The sequence below is a fragment of the Neolamprologus brichardi genome, chromosome 2 (assembly GCF_056152115.1).
Source record: "Neolamprologus brichardi isolate AB-2024 chromosome 2, ASM5615211v1, whole genome shotgun sequence".
Lineage (NCBI taxonomy): Eukaryota > Metazoa > Chordata > Actinopteri > Cichliformes > Cichlidae > Neolamprologus > Neolamprologus brichardi.
Genome location: NC_142105.1, coordinates 4,009,726 through 4,032,828, shown reverse-complemented (window position 1 = coordinate 4,032,828; position 23,103 = coordinate 4,009,726). Strand labels below are relative to the sequence as shown.

Genomic DNA, 23,103 nt, shown 5'->3' with positions numbered 1-23,103 from the left:
TAGCATTGTTACCAACGTGTTGTGATAATATGTACTGTGGGGAATTTAAGGTTGTATTACAGAGAGTATTGAGATGACACAAATTTAATAAGAAGACGGTTCTAGGTTTGAACCTGATGATCTGCTGAGAGTTTGCATATTCGACCTGTGTCTCTGGATACTCCAATTTCCTCCCATAGTCCAAAGATATGCATGTTAGGTTAATTGGTGATTCTAAATTGGCAGGAGGTGTAGAAGTGATCATGAATGATTGTCTCTCTGTGTTAGCTATGGTGATGGACTGGTGCCTTTTCCAGGATGTTCCCTGCCTCTCGCCCAGTGTCAGCCTCAACTCTAATTGGATAAGTGGTTGAGAAAGTGGATGGATGGATGTTTCTGCAAATAACTTTTTGGTTCATTAGGTGTGCACAAACATGAACAATTACACTGTTTCACAAATGTCCATGAAATGGGGTTGTCAGTAGGGCCTCTCCCTGAAAGTCAGAGCTTTAAAGCATCAGTCAAAGCCTCATATGTGTTTAATGAACCTGTTTCTTTAAGGAACCTGAGTGTACTATAGGTGTCTGAGAACTAGCTGCAGCCGCTGCAAAGTGCATGGTGGCATCGGTAACTCTGTGTATGTAATCAGTAATAAAGTGTGTGGATATGCATAAGCTTCAGTATAATGGCTATACAAATGGGCATTATGTTTGTTGTGCTATAAAAAAAGACAAAGGTCTGCCTTGTTAATGCAATGTCATGCAAACTTATTTTATGTTTGCATGACATTGCATTAAATTTGACAAGAAGTGGCTGACAATAATTTTTTAAAGAACGAATTACTGTAATGTATTATTATATGTACACACAGTGTTGGGGAGTAACGGAATACATGTACCGCCGTTATGTATTTAAAATACAAAATATGAGTAACTGTATTCCGTTACAGTTACCGTTTAAAAAGGTGGTATTTAGAATACAGTTACTTTGTTGAAATAAATGGATTACACGGCGGTACTTCCCTGTTTCATATTGTGCGGGTCAGGACTGTTTGGGTTTTGTTTGACAGCTACGTTCTGTTGTTCCAGGCGGCAGCGTTACGGTTGCCATGGTTACAGGGTGACGCTCTCGCTCTGCGTGTTTCCTGGGTGAGAGAGCGCCTGTTGTTGTTGTGCTAAGCTAATAGGCAGAATGCTACAGGTATAGCTCTAAAGAATGTAGCATCATACGCAGTGTAGTCCGTGCTGCAGGGAGAATGGACTGTCATACCCGTTATGTGTCTGTGAGCGAGGGAGGGAGAAAAAGGAAAAGTACGAGCTGTCATCGAGCAAAAACGGGAGCTGGAAGCATGTAAATATAATAATAACCACTGCAGCCAAGAAGAGAGCCTGACGAGCCCAGTTGTAAGTAAGCAATTAAGACTCGACTGTACACCGTGTTTGTGTTTTCCTCCAAAAACAATAAGTTCAGTTGGAGCAGCCTTTCAACGCCTCTCTCTGTCTCTCGCTAGCAAAGTTGACCCAGACAACAAAGTAAAGCTAGTTTTCGGCTACGAGCCCGACACAGAACCCACCGTATTAGCCAGAGGTCCCTTTACTACGGTTCGGAGCCGCGGACCTTCAGTAACAGTAATAAATCACAGCAATAGTACATTCATGTAGTTGTAAACAGCATGATAATATATTAAGTAATCCAAAGTATTCAGAATACTCTCATTGAGTAACGTAACGGAATACGTTACAGAATACATTTTGGGGCATGTATTCTGTAATGGAATACATTTTAAAAGTAACCTTCCCAACACTGTGTACACAATATATGCACCTTTTGGTTTCACTTGTTTGTGTTTATGCATTTACAATAACAACAAATCAAAATGATAAAAATGAAAAGAACAAACGTTTAAATGACCACAGAGAACCACTGAGTACGGTTAAGCTGAAAAAGTTCTCATTGACAATAAGGAATGATTTTCACTAAACCGGACAAATGTGAAGTTGTTGACTAAAATATTTTCTGTGATAGTGGATTTCCTAGACAATATGTTGATGAGATGTAACCTTGCCTCGATAAAATCAAGGGCACCATCCACTTATAAAGCCCACTTAAAATGTAACCAACCAAGCTACCAAATGTTTTTTGTGTTCTACAGTTATACATGACTTGGAAGTTAAATCATAATGCCTGTGTAATCCTAATTGACGAACATATGAGGGGGTTACACATACCATTAAATAGGAAACAAGCTACCTCACTTGGAATGTGAAGTCCAGGCTTAGGAAGATAATTGCCTGGCTTTAGCAATGCTACTTATTCATAATAAGCACGTGAGAGTGGCAGCTCTTTGTATATGACAAATTGGTTACACCATGAATGGTATGCAGGGAATCGAGAGCATTTACACAAATGTTTTAGAATTGTATTTTGGGTCTCCTTTTTTTGGTACAATTATTATTATTATTGCACACAGCTCATCAAGTATTCACACAATGATAACAGAATTTCTGGCAATTTGTTTAGGTGGCTAATTATATAATTGTACAGCTGCTACTGCTTGGTCCTTGTTTCTATGCAGTGTGCTGCTCTCTTGCTTGCTATTTTTGTCTTCCTCTTCAGTCACACTTGACAGTTGGCCAGCATCAACTACCGAACATCAGAGAAAAAAAAAGTTATGACCAAAAAAAATAAAGTAAAAAAAAATGTCAGCTCCAGGGATATTTAGTAATCAGGTTACAAGGATGAAGAAAGGAGATTAGATTGCCTCTTGGTTCAGTGCTCTTTTCCATGCTGCTGCTCCTTCTCTTCATATCTATTTAATTTTACATATTTATCAGGCATTATTTGTTACTCTGAGGACTATGGGCGGTGAACCTTTCTGTCTGACATGGCTGGAAATGGCACAGCGGTAATTGTCAAAAGCCAAAGCTAGAGAAGTGCATATCGCAGTGTGTATGTGTGTGTGTAAAGGAAAGGAGAGGAGGAGAGAGAAAACGAAAGGGTGGGGAGGTGCAGTGAGAAACAGGGAGGGTGTATGTGTGAGGGAGGGGTAAGGCGAGAGAGAGAGAGAGGGAGAGAGAGACAGCAGGAGAACGAGCCGCTCGCCTCATTCCGCTGCTTTCTCAGCATCTATTCTGTGAGAGTCTATTCTGGAGAGGAGAGCGCTACCGAACAGGCGAATTGGAGAAGGAAAAGAGGACAAAATCCACTGATGAGGGAGCATATCGAGGAAAAGAACACATAATCTAGTCTCACTGGCATGTGTTATCACCATCTATAGCTTTGGTGGAGGTCTGTGAAAGTTTCCATCCTGGGGGGACACCCTCCCCTTGTTGTGGGGACGAACAGCGGATGCTGAATTTCATTCCTGAAGGCAGGGGGAGAGCTGTGAGGACCGGCTGGATTCACTTGCATTGGAGCTGGTCGTGCGCACCAGAAGAGATCCTACAGGCTCTCGTTCTCCCTTGTCTCTCATAAACGCATTTTCCAGTAGAATACCTAACATTGTTTAGCTCTGCCAAGGTGGAATATCAGGGAGAACCAGCCCAAAAGAAATTAATCTAAACCAAGGAACTAAAGGGTAATGGATTATGCACAAATTCACTGAAGGACATCCTGCTCACAAAAAGTAAGTTCAAATCAGAAAAGGCTTTTTATTGGTTTCTGATTTTAAAAAGACTTGTGGGATTTTTGCCCTTGCTGTGGAGCAGAACCAATCGTATCTCATGACAGCTTGGGGACTATAGGATTCTGGATGGTATTTCAAGGTAAGAAAACATCCGTGGTTTCTTTTATATTAAAAGCACCCTTCAGGTTTCCTGTGAAAGGGGCAGATTAGGCAGGCGAAAAGCTCAGCATGAAAGATGCAGTGACGTGGGAAAGAGAAAGCACTACGAAAAAGACGGATCTTGTCTTTCATTGTATTTAATCAGTTTTCCAGAAAGTGCAAAGTTAGAAAAAATGTACAACTACACAATGAGGAGTCCCGCGGCTTTCAGGGAACGAGATGGCTTTTTGTGACGGCTGTGAAAGACTACTCCCCTCTGCAGAGAAGAATGTGTCTATGTGTATCTGCATACTTGTGCATGTGTGTTTGCTGAGAGGGAAGATGCCTGCCTGCAAAGCAATTCATGCTTTACTTCCTTGCTATATATTGGTTATCACCAGGGGAGGCTGCGAGTGGAAGGGGCATAATTGCAGTGGTTGTTTGTTCGCATCTTTGCAACACCTAGTATCAGTGAGAAGGGAATTTCTTTTGTACAGTAGCCGTATTTTATTCATAATGGTGAGGGCCTCAGCATTTTAAAGGCTGCCTTATTCCTTTCATCTGGCCCCAGATAAGTGATTCTGTCTGGTATTACACCAGCTCAGATGCTCTACATCACACTTCCACCTTCAGCTTCTATGTATTTCTGAATCTGTTCTAGCAATGCACTTTTGTGTCTCTTTGCTTTTTCCCCAAACGTGAAAGTGATGATAAAGTGTTTTTCTGATGCTCTAACTTTCTTTTTTTTTCCAGATGAAAATTTAGACTCTTTCATTAGGCGGCATAGGGTCTGACAGAGAGATGATCGTATATGTTTTTTCTTTATTGGAAAGAGTGAATCTGCTGCCCTCTTGATCAATACCAGCCAAGTGCATGGCTATCTCCTTTTGTAAGGCAACGGTTGAAATATTTATTGCTCGAGCATCCTGTCGGTTCCCTGAAATATTTAAAATAATTGAATAATGAATAGCCTGTCTAAGCTGTCAAAGCCCAGTTTTTGGCCTGGGCTGATGACTATAATGCCATCTCCTCACGTAACATGCCAAACAGTGACCATTAAATGCCTTTGCCTCTGGATATAAAAATTTCACAAGAAGTGTTTCTCCTCTTTCAAAACATCCACTGGGGGGGAGTGGAGCCTGATGGGAAGTTGATGACAGCTCCTGTGTATCTGCCATTGACTGCCAATATTGGCTAAAACCTCCAATTGTTCCAGTGAATGCATAGTGTGTTTATTTAGTATAGTGTGCTCTTTGCAAGCTCCTTTGACTACGATGATGACTGAGAACCTTCACAGACGTATAGTGTGTTTGCAAGAAACTGCTCTATTGAGTGCTCTATTGAAATCGTATTTAGCGTTCATTATGCATGATGTGTGTTTGTTTACTCTTTAAAGATATGCGACCCTGTTATCTGTTCTCCCTGCTCTATTCATTTAATCCGGTGATCTATATCTGCACTATGTGTTTGTTCAATATGCATTGTCGTGTGCACATATGTGTGTAAGAGAAGGCGTATAAATGAAACGAGTTTTTGTGTGTATCTGGGATCTGTGTGGGTGTGTATTTGTCCAGAGCTCTGAGCTTCATCCCTTTTGATGTTTTATTGAGTGTTAACCATAGTAGGGCTGACGCATTCCCTCTGATATGGAGTAGCATGGTTAAAGGAGCACACAGACACTGACTTTGCTCACCTTTGTATTTTCTTTGACTCTGGATTAGCAATGCTATGTTTGCCTCTTTTGGCCCTTTAGAATTGGGAAGTGATTTGGTCCAGGTTGGCGCTGTATGCAGGAAGTGTGAAGGTCTGAGCATGCATGTCTGGATGTAAGCTAGTAGGGTGTATGTGCGCTGTGGGTATACAGCCTGTATGGTCAGATGAAAGTGCCTGCTTGTGAATTTAGAGTCCGTTAAGGGGCTAGTATAGAGTCAGTCTTTCCTCTATTGCTGATTCTAGCAAATGAGTCAAAGACAAGGCCCTCCATTTGCAGTGATAATATGTATCCTGTGAATCACGGGATGGGCGCAGCAGAAGGACAGAGCCCTCTTCTACACTGTGATTATCCACTGTTGCTGACAGCACAGAGACAACAAGGAAACAATGTTAATGGCAAAAATGTTGGGGTTTTGATTTATTACTCACAGAAAGACAGCTTATATCAATATGCATGCACGCTGGTTGGCAGCTGATATCTGACACACCTGCTTCCAAATACAATAAATCATTTGCAATCATGTGTCAGTCAGATCACATTATAAAATTGTCAAATCATGCTTAATATCTTAATATAGATGTTTTTGACTGCTAGTAGTACAGTAGATTTTACACTGAATATTTTAATTACGTTTAATAATTAAGGTTCATTAAGATGAATACTGCATGAATATCTATATTATATATTGATAAACCTTTTTAAATTAAAGCATGCCCTGGTCATGTTGCCAATTTTTTGCAGATAAATTAAGGTTTAGGCAGAGTAACCATTCTAGCCACTGTGGTAGTGAAATTGAACCTTTTTAAATTCAAAAATGCTAAAATGTCGAATTCCAAATTTCCCTTTTGAAAGAAATGTTATTTCATGTGATTTTCAAGAGTTTCAAAGCTTTTTATTATTTTAATATTAGAAAAATATCCTGCATACCAAAATGGCAAAATTAAAAGTGATGGAAAAAAAGGTAAAAAATAATAACTTGCACTGCGACTTGTATAGTATTTAACGTTTTTTTCAAAACAACAATTCAGATGTTGTCTGTATTGTTGGTATTGTGAGAGAACAGATGCATAGCAAGCATTATGAAAAACAAGATTTGTACCCAGAAGCAGCATATTTTTAGCCTGTCCGTTAAGGACATGGGAGAAAAATCAATGATCACAGACTGAAACACTGGGTTTCAAATTTAACTTTTTTTTCTACGACCTCTGAATACAGTTGGAAATATGCACTTTGTATATAACAAAATAAGTTGGGTTGTTTTCCAGATTTGTTTCAACTAATTCATCCATAGATTTATTTATTATCACTAATGTTGGTCACATTTGTAGCACACATATTGTGCAGGCCCACCGCCCACATTTTATTGCAAGCTGATATGCGTTTAATGGTTAATTGCAGTCAGAAAAACATTAACATAGTCATGTTAGCCCCACATCTGTAGCATACACACCACCAGCTCTGAAACCAGCTTTTAGAGAGGTATGGTCAAGACCAAAGCATGAGAGGATATGGATGATCTGCTGTGAGCTCCTTTGAATCCCTGATGAAGCGAAACACAATATGCTCGAACAGCTGGGTCATTTATGGAAAATGCCTACTCATCACAGTCCCCTCAAAGGAGGGGAAAATAATTCAGCTTTAATAGTGTTTGCCTCACAGAGAAAAAAACATATATCTTGAATGACTTAGTTCATTACATTGACAGCTTGTTTATTTAAAAAAAGAAGAAAAAGGAAAAAATAATGGAAGGTATATGGACAAACAGGTTACTGTTTAAACTTAATATTCTAATTAAAAGTAGCAAAGTAATGCTAATGTTGTCAACGCTCAAGTGTGCTGAGCAAATGCTTGACAATAAGAAGAGACTGTTTGTGTTTCATTTGTTGCATTTCTTAAACAAAGCAAAAAATCTTTAACATATACTTAAAAATACATCAAGTATAGCTGCAGTTTGGTGATAAATGCTTGGCATTTGTTTTCTTTTGAGTTTATAATGTGCTAAGTGACTGCTGGTGGCACTGTAGCCCTTTAGGGATGGTGTAACAGTGAAGGGGCTGAAGGCAGTCTGATGCAAGAGAACTGATCTCCGAACAGCCTCCGCTGACAGTGACCTTGCTGTATGTGTCAGTTTGAAGAATGACCTTCCCGGACAATCTGCCGTGGGCAATGTATGTCGTTTTACCTTTGGAAAGTCCCTTTTTGTGTGTTGTTGACAAGGAGCATTAGCAAGGGTCAAGGGTGATGTAGCTGGCTAAGAATTGGGGGCAGAGGATGTCGCACCGATGTGGCATTTAAGATAAAATAAAGAGGAAAAAAATGTTTTGGGCTAGTTCCATGACCAAAGTGATGAAATTGGTGTCTTTCTTACATAACATCTTTGAGCATAATGTTTTACACTGACCCCATTTTGTAATAAAAGGAGTTGTGTCTCAGTATGTGTCACTAAGACACGTGTAATTCATCTAGTAGCTATCTACCCAATAAGTGATTTATGGTGCAAACATACAAACACACCAACAACAGCACTTAAGCGCCATTACTGACCAGTGTTGTTTTTTTTAAGCTAATTAAGAATCATTAAATATTCACACAGTAGAACAACCTGCCTATATCCTAATGGCACACGAAGATGGATACTCATTCTGTTTTTAGCAAGGTCGCCGTTGGAACTATCCATTTTGTATTTTGCCTCCATCAGCCAATTTAGGATGTCCTTACAGTGACTTTGCCCCCCTTCATCCTTTCTTTGCACCCTCAGTTTTCAGGTCTGAAATAGGGTATTCAGAGTATTGACCACTTTGCTTTTTAGATGGCAACAAAAATGCTTCGTCCCTCCTACCAAAGTGAATCCGTATTCTTTCCTTTCGTGTTCATAGCCCCATTGAAAGATATATTCGCATAACAGATTATTAGTTTATTATAAAGATAAGAAAAAATATTCATTCTGCAAGTGCAAAATGTGTAAAATATATTCAGTACAAGTCTTATTGTAAAAATAACAAAAACAGAAACCTGCATTCGACAAAACCAAAAATCACTTATGCATTTAAAAGGGGCAGTAAATGATAATAGGGAGCTGTTTAAATTGTATTTTTAAACTGTGAGCTGCCAGGCTTTTGCCCAGAAAGGTTAGGTCATTACGTGCATAACAATATGTCCACTAATGCTTCACAGTTAGATCGGGATATGTCAGAGTGGAGTCTTTTCATTGTAACAATAGTGAAAATGTCAGGACATGGATGCTTTTATGCCTCTGAGGAGACTGTGGACTCTTCAACAGTACTTGTGTTTCTTACACTGGACAAGCTCCCATAACCCCGTTTTTACCAGAGTATAAAAGGCTCTCAGCAGGACAGTCGACCAGTGCTTGTTAGGGCAGGTCCTGGATCCTTGTCTCCTTTGGGCTTACAGCTGATATAGAACAAAGTACAGCTCTGATATTTGTTAGTTTCTAATGCTTTAAGGAGTCTGTGGAGAGGAGGATCCCCTATACACCTTAACACGCCTTAAAATCTGGCTAAGAGCTTTTTTTGTGCTTTAGGCTTACAGAAGGGTTTGCTGAGTCTTGTGAATGACTTGTGGTTTCTTGTTGGAAGTAAAATGTTACACTTAGCGAGTGCAGTTTAAAGCTGAAAGAAAAAAAGAATAAATAAAAAAAACGAATGTAATATGAATCCACAAATATAGTTGTTAATAGTTTCTATAATTCTTGGTCATGTGTTTTATTGGGTTTCAGAGACTAATGTCCATACAGACCATTTAATTGCTACAAAAAAGCCCCAAAATGATGAGTTTGATTCATGTAAGGCAGCGGTCTCCAACCTTTTTTGCCCCACGGACCGGTTTATGCCCGACAATATTTTCACGGACCGGCCTTTAAGGTGTCGTGGATAAATACAACAAAATAAAACTAGTACAGGTACCGAAAAAAAGAAGATTTATTCATAACACACATGAAAAGACCCAAGAAAACAGAGTAAACGATAAAAACGATAACAAAATAACGCTGGAAACCGATAAAAGCCCTGAAAACTATACATTTCACACCTGAGCCTCAACTCTCGCGGCCCGGTACCAAACGACTCACGGACCGGTACCGGTCCGAGGCCCGGGGGTTGGGGACCACTGCTGTAAGGCACAAAGGTCTCATATTACACCTGCCCTGTTCTATTAAGATAGTGACAGTTGGCTGCTGTCCAATAAGCACAACGACCCAATTTCATAATAACCCTGCTCCTGAACACCCAGAGACTGCAGTTACCTCCTGCTCCATTTCAGACTGTTACGTAAAGTGCCAATAAATCAGGATGGTCCTGTGATTCATTGTTCCCCGTTTAATTTATTCCATTCTTTTTCCCATATTTGTAAAAACTCAGCTTTAGTTAGTTGAGAGTTGTGAGGACCTTTGTCATGCTGTGACTCTTGGGAGGGAGGGATGGAAAACACAGTAAATAGATATGAATTACTCCTGTCCCAGCTTCTCTCCCTCTTTCTTATTTCTCTGGTTCCCTCTTTTCTTTCTCCCAGCTGACTCGGTGTGTTACCAGAGGTTTGACTGTCCAGTGGAAGCTCTGGATATTTCTGAGTGTTTGAGAGAGCAGGATAGAGTTACTGTAGGCTGTACATAATCGCCTCCCTGCTGAGTGTCCTTTCATGTACAGAGGGTTGCTGTCTGGTGAATCAGTTGTCTCGTGCAAATGTAGTAGACTCTTATATACGAGTATTGATTTCAGGTTAAATGCTATATAACTTTACTAAGATGCCCACTGTTTCAACATGTATATATAGACCCATATCTGTTCATTTATTGTATAATTTTAGATCTGGAGATTTAGAATTTTAGATATTTTTGAGAAACTACATCCTGCGAAATATCAAGTTGCTATGAAATGAGAGCAAATGAGAATCTTTGTTTTTACTTAAATTTGTTATCTGTTTTTAGAGTGACCTTCTCTGTGAAAACATTGCTTGCCCACTAATGGCTTTATTTACATAATGATTCATCATATTGAAGATGTCCCTCCGCTCTCATATTTGAATGCGTGTTGTCGTTTTTTGTGTCATTCTCAAGATTTGTACGTGTTCTTAAAACATAAGTATGATGGCTTAATAAATAAGAATGTGCCAGTCTGACTTTGTGGTCTATGATCATGTTTACTGTCTTTGGATATCATCCGATATAAATTAGTTATCTTACACTAATAACCTGTAAAGAAGAGAATGCGAATGATTGTATTTCTGTATGTTTCAAAATCAGAAGTAAACACTGTTTGGCATGTATTAATCAATCCGAAAACTTGGCACTAAAAAAATTAAATACAATAAAAAAAGCACCCCAATCATGGAGGAAGAGATCTTGAGAGAGATTTTGTTGCTCATGAACCCATCGATTCCATCTAAAGAGCTTGATCGGTGTCTGAATGGTTTAATGAATAAGAAATGCATGTGAATCATATGTACTTTTCAGTAAAACCTGTGGGAATTTATGATATATTTGACAGCCATCATTCCCCAAACCGAAAATGGAATTTTTATAGAGCAGCGTTCTATCCCGTCAGTCAACTCCATAACTTGTGGAATCAACTGAATACTGGTGGCTCTAATTTACTAGTTGCCATGTTACTTCCATCATGCATACACCTTTAACCCTTTAAAGCTGGTCGGAGCGTGCCCGCTCCGCGGAAAATGACGTTTTTTACTTGTAGCCCTTAGAAGCCTATACTGGTGTTTTTATAAGTCATGTTTGACTTTATGCTTTTCTAAATAGTTTCTGGGATGCTTAGAACTTGAATTGCACTGCTTAAAATAGTTTATTTTGATGCACATGCTGTTTTCTTTGAAAATTTGCATCATAAGATTGCTTTTTTTGTTTTTTTTTGCAGTATATAGAAATTGGTGTATCTCAAAAATAAAACTAGGAAGACACTCAAAATAAATTTCCTGTTGTTGTAAACTATTTTTTGCAACTTTTTTGTATTTACAGTTTTGAGGGATAAGCCTCTTAAATTTCTCTAACTAGAAATATATGTTAAAAAAACAAAAACGATTTTCTATTTTTTTGTAGTTTATTGCCCTTTTTTGCAATTTATGTCGTTACTATGGACTTAATGCAGACATATTATTAAAATGTGGGCTATAACAGTTGTCTTGATGTATAGCAACTTGAAAAGCTCCCTAAAATGGCACTACAGCATGTAAAAATGTAAAGTAAGCTCTGGCGGCCTTGGTTCTATGGTAGGTCTTAAAGGGTTAAGGGATTGTACTAAAAATATACGTACACATTTGCAGTACCGTACTCTACTCTGTGTAAACTAATGCTGTGACGTTTGCAAGTATTTCAGATGCAGCAAATGTGGCCCTGCCAGCGTGTTTCCCTCCCTCTCTGCACAGATTATTTTTGGTCTTCCTCTTGTCTCATCAGATGTGTGACTTGAAATGTTCTTCCTTTATCGACTATGGCCAGCGAGGCATTTAGAGTGTGCTGTAAGCGTGATTGGCTTGAAACTAACTTGGACTGCAACAAAGCACTACAGTTTATTGAGACCCATCGGAGCCACAGGAGTGACCAATCTGGTAAGTGAGTGGGTGAACGAGACACTCAGGGTACCTCTCCAGGCTTCCTGTCGGTCATGACTGCTGAGCTGGGAGTGGGACTGAAAGTTGAGATGTGCAAGAGGACAGAAGGAATGAGTGAGTGGGTGACTGGAAGAGCGAGAGAGTCAACTAGGCTACCTCTGGGTATGACTGAATAAGAGATTTGTATCTCAGTCACACGACGTATTGGTCTTTCCTAGCTTACTTCTTATTACTGGTGGTGAACAAGCTTCTTGAACAAATCAGAGCAAATTTTCAGGTAAACAGAATCAAAACTACTTCCTTCCAAAAAGAAAGCTTTCCCATCACTGGTAGAAAGGTAGTATAAACAGGTACATGTGCTATATTCCATGTCAAACATTCAGGGTGTTGAAAATACAAGACGATTGTGTGCAACACAGTAAATGCACATGTCCTGAAAAACACTTCACACACAGGGATTTCAGCTTTCCTGACACGTTAGATATTGCAGGGATTTTTCTTTGATAAGCTGGGAATTGAAGCTCCAAATTTAAATATTGACCTTTACTTCCAAGTTTACAAGAGCCACTGCTATTGTCAACACGTGTAATTCCCGGCCTTGGATGTTAGCGTGCTTTCTGTGAATTACAAATCAATGAACATAAATTAGTGTAAAATCCTCCAGCACTTAGGGCTTTGCTTGCAATGAAAGACTGAATAGGAGGGAAAAAGGGGCACCTCAGGGGATGTTTGGCTGTCCAACTCTGGGTCTGCTGGTCACAGCCAGGCGCTTATCCATACATATACACAGAGTCAGGGGGCTTATAGCACTGGCTCTGAAAAGAAGTGTGTCTTTGGCTGTGTGTGGATGTGGGAGTTAGCTTTCTTTAGCTTCAGGCTGTTTCAGGAATAGTTTACAGCCTACATACTGAGAAGCTTAGATGTTGTTGCACGATAAATGATGTTGAATTAAAAATCCCAATATTTCTGTGTATGTTTATGTAACACTTACACTGACTGTTCAAAATACTGACTTTTTGTTAAAAACAAAAAACAGTAAGGTGTAGTTTTAGGGTTCTAATAGCATTCTATCAAGACGTATAACAACGTACATAAGCTCAGCTCAGTGTAAACCTGGTAGCACTGGCATATTATTACTGCCATTGAGTGGATAATGTTGTCTTGGAGGGAGCTGAGTGTAAAAGCGAAGCTCTCAATTTACCGGTCGATCTACGTCCCTACCCTCACCTATGGCCACGAGTTGTGGGTAGTGACCGAAAGAACGAGATCGCGGATACAAGCGGCAGAAATGAGCTTCCTCTGAAGGGTGGCTGGCCTCTCCCTTAGAGATAGGGTGAGAAGTTCAGCCATCCGGGAGGGGCTCAGAGTAGAGCCGCTGCTGCTCCACATCGAAAGGAGCCAGCTGAGGTGGTTCGGGCACCTCCTGGGTGAAGTGTCTGGTCCCGGGGCAGACCCAGGACACGCTGGAGAGATTGTATCTCTCAGCTGGCCTGGGAATGCCTTGGTGTTCCTCCGGATAAGCTGGAGGAGGTGGCTGGGGAGAGGGAGGTCTGGGCTTCTCTGCTTAGGCTGCTGTCCCCACGACCCGGCCCCGGATAAAGCGGATGAAGATGGATGGATGGATGTTGTCTTCAATGCTGTACTTTTAATGGGTGAGTTTTAAAGGCTTGTTTGTAGCCACATTGTTGTGAGGCTACCTGTCAGTTTCGACTCATTTAAAGTGAAGGTTTTAGAGTTAATCTGCTTGAAATGCCCAGTCTGATCTGCAGGAGACTGGGAAACTATGTAGCATGTGTCATGATCAGAAGTGATTGTAACAGGTTTTATTGTCATCTTGGAACTAAATTCACCATGTGCAGGAGGAAACGGAGCTGCCACAGATGATGAGCCGTGTCCTCAGTGCTGTCAAAAAGACAGAAGGGCTGTGTTACTGTGTGGATTTTTTATTGTTGAATTGGCACTACTGGTTTAATTATTATGGTAGTATTGAAGTCATTGTCAATATGCTGCTCTTCTTTTATTGGACATTTCACACAATTCCTTTTGTACTTTACAGAAAACAGCACAGTCATTGTGCAGAATTTGAGCGCTTTATTTGCTTCAGTAAAATTATGGCCAATTAGGCATGTTTAAATATTTTTTAAAAAGTTGAAAGGATACGCATTTTTTTTTCTTGTTCAAACATATTGAACAAGAATTGTAAAATTATAAATATCATATTAACTGTGAAAATTAGCTAGAAAGCATTAAGCTAGACTGTTTAACCAGTATGGCTTTAAAAGAACAGCTTTTAGTAATGATGTGACCAACACTTATTGTACCAGTATAATACTGTGTGACTTTTCTCTCTTTAACCCTTTAAAACCGGTCAGAGCGGCACGCTCCGTTTTGCACAACCACGTAAGCTAGCGCAATAATTTTTTTTGCATATGAAACCGGAGGAGTTGTACTTACATCTTATGCCATCAGCTTGTCCTCGGTCACAGTTTCCTTCCACATAAAAACTGCATAAAAAGCACTTGCAGCAACAAAAACATAATATTCCAGAAACACGCTTTGCCGATCCGATCAGCTGTTCATAACACTTCCTATGTTGGAATAGACGTCAGCGCGAACTATCGCATGTCCCCCATGACCTGCCCGAAACCGGAAGTGACGTCATTTTCGCGGAAATGTAGTTTTTTACCATCAGGGCCTCATGAGCCTATACTGGTGTTTTTAAAAATTATCTTTGACTTTATGACTTTCTGTGTCGTTTCTGGGATGCTTAGGACTCATATTGCACTGCTGGAAATAGTTTATTTTGATGCATATGCTGCTTTTTTGCAAATTTGCACTATAATATTTATTTTTGTTTTTCCTGCAGTATATAAAAATTGGTGTATTTCAAAAATAAAACTATGAAGACACTCAAAATAAATTTCCTGTGGTGGGAAACTATTTTGTGCAACATTTTTGTATTTACAGTTTTGAGGGATAAGCCTCTTAAATTTCTCTAACTAGAAATATATGTTAAAAAAACAAAAACAATTTTCAATTTTTTGGTAGTTTATTGCACTTTTTTGCAATTTATGTAATTACTATGCACTTAATGCAGACATATATTAAAATCTGGGTTATAATGGTTGTATTGATGTATATCAACTTGAAATGCTCCCAAAAATGGCACTACAGCATGTAAAAATATAATATAAGCTCTGGCGGACTTGGTTCTATGGTAGGTCTTAAAGGGTTAATACCTCAGAGGTCAGAGTTTTACAGGTACAGTTTGGCCTTCTTGGATTTCCAGCACAAATATAGCCAGAGCTATTTGTTTTTTGTTTTCACTTTCTGAAGTTGCATGTCAGTGTATGGCAAGAAAACTCTTGTTTTAGTAATATACCTTATAATCCCCAACAATGTTTTATATTAGTAGCACACATAAAAGTGAGGTTGTATTGACTTTAAGATAACTACACTAAACTAATCTTCTAAAAATTTCACTCAAGCTTAATTCATGCAAACACAAACACGCACAGAGAAATTTAAATAATTTAAACGCTATCAGCATTCCAAGATGCATTATTTCAAGAGCACTCAACGGAAAGTAATTGAATTATCGTACATGGTTGCGTCAGGAAGCTTGTTCAACTTGTTTGTGTTGCTTGCAAGAAAAAGTACTTAGCTTCTTTCAGCTAATTAGCAACCGAATGACCTTGGACACTAAAAATGCTAAAACAAATTTACTACATTTATTGTTTCATGTTTTGCAATTTAGAGAGATACAAAGTGAAAGCAGAACTACATAAATGTTCCACATGAGCTAAACAGCTAGATTGCACAGTTTGATTGCACAATTACTTTTTTTGCTCTACAGGAAGAAAAAGAAGGAGGTTTAACCGCTTACTGGAAGGACATACGATCGGCTTGTAACACTGTGCTCGTAGTAATGATGACATGGCACCCTGTGTACAGTAGGATTGAGGAGTACATTAACTTGACAATTACTTTTCCTTTAGGACATGAAAGCCCTCTATCATGGTTTTGTGGGCCTTTAGTCTTCAGGGTTGCCCATATACTCAGAGGCACTGGTTTCCTCTCTTCCGGTGTGACACCCATCTCATCCTATTACCGTTTGTGACTTGCTACTGTCGGGAGAAAAAAGAACATAAATAATGTATTCCTCGGGTGTATCCACCCCCAGATCAATGGCAATTCAGAGACCATCTACAAAGACGGTTGGCTCAAGGCCATATTTGATCACTTCCACTGTGCACGATCACTGCTCCCTTTTTTGTCAGCCCGCTGAGACTCAATTATTTCCAAGTGTTTGTAAGCTATTGTTGAAAGAACACGAAGTGAATATTTAAAGTTGGTGAGGGGAAGAGAAATCTTTGATGAGACATGAAAACAGCAGATGGGAGGGTAATAGTGAACTGTTTAACGGAGAGAGTGGAGGAGAAAAAGAAAGAGGAGAATGGAAAATGATGCGATACTGTATCGTATTCCTCATTGGGATTCCGGGAAGAGAGTTGTATGCATGACAGCAGGCTAGCCTCTGCTGTGTTCATGCAATATAACAGACAAAAAGCAGAAATTACAGAGCACTTGATCACTGACTGAAGCTGAGCAGGTCATTGCATTCAATCAGTAGTAAATGGAGTGCAACTTGTATGATTTCTCCTACTTAGAAAGGACATAAACAGATTTTGGCATGGTTCAGTATCATTTCTAAGCTGAACCAGAGGGTATGCCACTAGTTTCAGGAAAGAAAGAAATAGATTTCCAAATAATCCCCAAGGTGTTTGTGGTTGTAAATTAATATCTTGAAGAAGATGATGCAGATTTGTGTTACACGGAACAACAGACAGAAAAGTTTTCCTGCCATGAACGCACAGATTTATTTCTCCTATCATATCCCTTGCTGGGCTTTTTCCTTCATAACCCAGATGGCTGGGCCCATAGCCCGAGATTTTCAGCACAAGAAGAATGTATTTATTTTTTCTTTAATTTCAAACAGTGTGAAATCTTCAGCAAGAATTGACGGTACAGATTGGCTGCTACTCTGACTGTGCCACGGATAATGAGTGTTTGTGTGAAGGGCAAGTCACACACCAAAATTAGATCAAAGGTCTGCACTCCATAGGCATCAAACGGTGGGTAGAAGTCGTGCTCCAGTACGGGTAGTGCCATTCCTATTCAGTTGCTCTGATGTCATACCACTGGTAATGACTGGATATGCTTAAAGAAACAGCTTTTGATGTTTGGTTCCCGAGTGAACATATCTTGGTTTTATCAGTCTAATTTACATTCCAGACAGTATTTGAAGGAGTTGAACTGTGTAGGTAATCATCCAACTCTTGCAGTGCAAGCACTGATCAGTCTTTGTCCAGTGCCATTAGACAAAGACTTCACGGTGTTGTTTTAGCTTCCAATACCTCCACCTGCCACGCATTGTGCCAAACATGTCCTGAGCCAAATATCTGGGTTTCTCCTTCTGTGGTGTGTGTGTCTGGTTTTATTAGACATGGAGTGGTTTTTGTGTGGAAAATAATGCTAATACACTAGCATCATGGAGACAGAACACACTGAGAGTTGTGAGTTCTTTGTTCATTGACGTGGTGCCGTTGAGCAAAGACATTATGATGGCGTCACACATTCAATGCACTCACATGGGCCACACTCAACACCTATTGTATAAGGAGTCACCAACTATTAATCCTCTTTATGTGGCAAATGTGGAGTGATTCTAATTACAAGGTGATGAAGTGATTAGCCTTTTGGCTAAGCCAGTAAAACAAACTGGCTTTACTGGGAGTTTTGCTGATGTATGAGTGTTTTGTAGGTTGCTCATTGGGTCTACACCTTCAATACTTTTGTATTTTGTTCAATGCATCTGCATGAGTTTAAGTCACTTCTAATAGTTTTTACTTTTGTGATAACAACTTGCATTAAATCCTTCCTTCTCATTAGCACTTGGCATTATTGTTGAAGCTACTACATAGTAAAGATGATGGAAATACATATCTTTCTCTGTATTAAATATGAGATCTGCTCCTACACAACCCTTACTGTTCATTTGAATAATCATTTGTTTGTTTTTTATACCAGCAAGATCTAGAGTACACTGTAGCAAAGACTTTTGTGCATTATTATCCTGTTAATTCTGATGCCTTTGAGGAAAAAAAATTATATCAATACACTGCTGCTCTCTGGGTTTTTCAACTGAATAAAAGTTTCTGTTGCTCATTTAAACTTTATCTCTGATCTGGTGTGCTATTTCTTTATTTTAAAGGGTTGCAAAGAATAAATGGCTCTGAAGTAAAGTGTGGGGTGCTTCTGTGGATTTAGGGAAAATATGTTCAATTCAGTAGCTAGGGAGGGGTTGTTTCACTAATATAATAGTTATTTGTTAATTTGGACTTTGTGTGTAAATTAGTTTATTTATTAAATCCAAACTCTTTTAGGTTTTACACAATTTATTTAGCATTACTGTTACACATTGTCTAATTATATCTTTTGACATATATGTCTGTAATATCAACAATAAAAACTGCTGGAGATGTTAGTAGTGTGCGCACACTGTATAACTAAGACTGGGATCATGTTGTCTCAAAGAACACGATGAAATTCTGGACAGTGTTGCTGAGAGTTTGAGTATGTGAGCTCTAGGCTGAGCACTGAGTGTATACCCTTGGGTTTCAAGACACTGCTCTAAAGATCCTTTGTGAGTTGTATTAGAGACTGTCTGACCCTCTAAAGCAAGAACTCTGATCTCTCAGCTGCTGTGGGAGGTGGTGACATTTGGGCAGTGCCAACCTTATCAACCCTGTTTTTAAAATTAGAAAAAAAAATCAATTATAATAAAAATGAGAAAAGTATATAACTTGCCCTGCTCACCATCAGCAAGGCTTAAAGAATAATTTATGAAGTTATATGTTCACTCAACTTTTACATACCAGAGTCAGTAAATTGCCATCCTTGTTTTATGTCTAACTTTGCTCTAAGGCAGGGGTGTCAAACTCAAATACACAGTGGGCCAAAATTCAAAACTGGAACAAAGTTGCGGGCTAACGTTAATATTTATTGAAATATATTTATTCCTCCAGATATAAGAATGAATCTTTTCTTATGGACTCAAACACATTTTGCTAAAAAACTGAATATGGAACAAGCAAAGCTTAATACTAAACAATATATATATTAGCTGTATAATACCAGTAGGCCAGCTCTGATAATAATTTGGTATGGCTTCGCGGGCCAAATGTAATTAGGCTGTGGGCCAAATTTGGCCCACGGGCCAGAGTTTGACACCTATGCTCTAAGGTAACATCTTAGGACATTGCATGTGTTACAGTAACTTTATCTTTTTTATATACAGGCTGTGCTTGTCCATGATCTAATATTCCCATGCTGATTTTCTAGATTTAAATATAATTAATTCTACCTATAATTAGACAAGTACTTCATTTCATATATATTGTCATTCAATCAGGAAAGTGTTATACTAGACTCCAATATTCTCAACATCCAATTATCCAATGTATTTCCTCAGATTATCACAGACATAAACAGGAAGAGAGATAATTTGTCATGTGAAGGCTGTGTGTAGGCAGGAGTAGTGGACCCAAAGTGCAGACTCACAGCAGGCAAAAGTATACTTAAAAACTCAGCTTTATTGCTGGATGGCAAAACGTAACAAAAATCCAAATAAACTTACATGAGCAGGCAGCCAGAACACACAGCATAAAAGGGGGTAGATCGCGACCCCGACAAACTGAAACACAGGGCTTAAATGCGTAGAGGGAGCAATCAGGGAATGGGCAACAGGAGGGAAACACAGCTGGGGCAAATCAGGCCTAACAAAACTGGGGAAGCAAAACCAGATACATTAACATAAGACAAGGACCTTCAAAATAAAACAGGAAACATAACACAGACTGAACTTACAGACACAGACTCACAGGCAGGCACTACAACAGAGGGAACAGAGACGTGGGCCAGGTCAGACACAGACACTGACTGGACACGGGGATATAGCAGACAGGGGAGACAGCAACTAAGGATTACACAGAGACATAAACCATAAGACATAACTCTAACAAAGAAACCAAAGACTAGAAAAGATAAATAATACAATAAACTCAAAACCCTGGGCCAACGACCCAGGCATCCTAACATAATTGCATTTGGGTTAAATAGAGGATTGTTTAAATGTAGACAGTGCCTGTTATTTTTTTTTTTTTTTTTTCCTCTGACTCGTCATCTGAGATGAGTTCTTGCGGTTATTTACCAGAAATGAGTCAGCAAATGTAACCATTTCCTTCTTTAGAGTAACATGCAGGCATAAAGGATGCACTGAGTGCTTCTAGAGTTTATCATGATGGACACGATATCAATATAGTTTCTAAATGGTCCATTCAGATGTTTTAGAAATATTCAATTCAATTCAATTCAATTCAATTCAATTTTATTTATATAGCGCCAAATCACAACAAATGTCGCCTCAAGGCGCTTCATAGATACAGAGAAAAGCCCAACAATCATATGACCCCCTATGAGCAAGCACTTTGGCGACAGTGGGAAGGAAAAACTCCCTTTTAACAGGAAGAAACCTCCGGCAGAACCAGGCTCAGGGAGGGGCGGCCATCTGCTGCGACCGGTTGGGGTGAGAGAAGGAAGACAGGATAAAGACATGCTGTGGAAGAGAGACAGAGATTAATAACAGATACGATTCAATACAGAGAGGAAGTGTGGGTAGTGTGGATTCCTGTTATTATGCAGTCCTACTAGCTCTGTCTATATCTTTCATGTCAAGCGGGAGGAAAAATGTTAACTTGCAATGCAGTTGCAAGTGTTAATACCTTAATATAGATAAATCACAAAGCCATGATTATAGGTTTTATGAAAATTCATATTACAGACTCGAAACACTGTATCGCTTCTGCTTACCAAATTCAAAAAATTAAATAACATTAACATGATTTACGGAAGGTTAAATATGTTTTCTTTCCTTTCAATGTAAGGTCTCTATAAAAATGTCTTTTCTTATTCATAATGTTGATGCAAATCAATTTATTGTAATGCCAGTAAAAAATGCGCTATTTGTCTACCAACCTACCAACACTTCAGTAAGAGAATGTGAAAATACTGCCTCATGTGTATAGGTAAGTATAGGTTCAAATAAAAGTCAAAATCTAGAGGGAGGTGACCAAGAAGGCAATGTGTTGTGACTGAGCAAATTGAGCCACATGAGAGCATACACTACATAACAGTCAGCAGTTTTAATAAGGATGTTCTCACTGACAGTAAGCTTTAATGAGCAAGGTGAACCAAGCCATTTTTAATGAAAAAACTGAATGTTTTCCTTTATCTCAGCAGGTTTTGCAGGATCTAAGCACAATGGTGCTTTTTAGTAGGACTCTGTAGGACACTATTAAAAATAATATATTACAGAGAATATTGACGCTTAACAAGCAAAAACTGTGGACACACTGTTTTACATTTTGTACAGTTGTCCATAGCGCTTTATGTAATAACTAGGGATGGGTATCGTTTAGGTTTTATCCGATACCGGTGCCAAACCGGTACTTTTGAAACGGTGCCGGTGCTTAAACGGTGCTCAAACCGGTGCTTAAAGAATGGAGAACACAAACTTTATCCAAAAACCTCTCATGTTCAGATGTTTTTTTGTAAAAATATAACAATGTTGGCCTTTTCTGCAGTTATGGGGCAAATATGGTATCACTCTTGGCTGGAAGCAGTGCTTAAACAATGGAAAAAACACAAACTTTGTCCAAAAACCTCTCATGTTTAACTGTTTTCCACTTCTTTGGTCATTTTAGCCTTTTTGGCCAGGGTGAAGGGAGTATCTGCCATCAAACAAGAAGACAGCCGCATGTAGCTATGATGGTGTTTGCTAGTTCACCTTACATGCATTAATGTAATAACGTGGTTAGACTACTCAACGTAAATTACACACGAACAACATTAAGCTACTCACGCAGAGAAGAACGGCTGCTGCTGCATCATCATCCTCATCATTTCTGCTACACTGGCAGGGCTAGGGACCAGGACTCTCCTCTTCAGGTTTTTGGGGGATGTTGCAAACTCCGGGTCCGATAACAGGCACCACACCCGCAGTAGATGTGCTCGGTGTGAGGTCTTGCAGCAAGCTATCAAATACGGCGCATTTCTCGGCTTTTAAAAAAAACGCTATGCGTCGCCAGGTGTTTCATCGGATTTGAGGTGTTACCTCCTTTGACAGTATCACAGTATCAGCTTAAAGCACTTGTTGCAGCTGCTGAGTTTGCATCTCTTGCTGTGAAGTACAGCCAGACTTTGACCGCTTCGCCTTGGGCATTTTTAATCTGTAGCTCTGCTCTAAAAGAACGTACGTACCTGGACCCGCCTACTATCCTCGGAAACGTAAAATAATTGGCTAGAATCTAAAGTGTATCACAGCTCAGGAAAAAAAAGCACCGAAATAAAGCACCGAAATGTGCGCTGCGTTTCGGTCTGGTTACTACCGTTTATGTCAGAACCGGTGCCATCATGGCACCGGATACCGGTACCCATCCCTAGTAATAACACACTTCAAGTCACTAAATAATGTTTGAATTAAGAGCTCATACAATTCTCCAAATATATCAATGCTGCTACTAAAAACAGCAAATTATCTCTCACTCAAAGCAAATGTGGGTTTATTATAACAAAAGACTTAAACACATGATGATGATGATGATGATGGAGGATTCGTTAACTCAAGGATTTTAATTGCTTCTCATTGCTGGCTTTTCTTTGATTGTGATATTTCAGACTTAGATCCTTATCCAATGACCATAGTCCTTACCTTTCATTTCTCTTTGGTCAGCATGCTGGCCTTCAGAATTTGCAGTTATGTTTTCCGCTGAATTTCATCTGAACTACATATGAAAATCTAATTTAATAAGAGATATGTGTACTTTATAATCCAGTAATATTGGATATATGCACCGAACTAAATACTATATGATTATATAATTAACAGATTTTTAGGCTGTGTAGTCGGCTCTATTTTCGTAATTACGTATTAACAGTAACTGGCAGTAAA

The 23,103-nt window shown here is 39.2% G+C and overlaps 1 protein-coding gene across 3 annotated transcripts in view; it reads left to right on the top strand.

The window, feature by feature from the left end:
• Nucleotides 1–3,076: 3,076 nt before the first annotated feature.
• lingo2 (leucine rich repeat and Ig domain containing 2) overlaps nt 3,077–23,103 on the top strand; it is a 222,076-nt gene continuing 202,049 nt past the window's right edge. Inside the window, exon 1 of one of the 3 annotated variants that reach the window (XM_006804545.2) lies at nt 3,077–3,604. The gene's annotated coding sequence lies outside the window, so the exon portion shown is untranslated. Of the gene's footprint in view, nt 3,744–11,896; nt 12,030–23,103 lie in introns of those variants that run through there. The other 2 variants (XM_006804544.2, XM_035913757.2) reach the window with 2 other exon arrangements.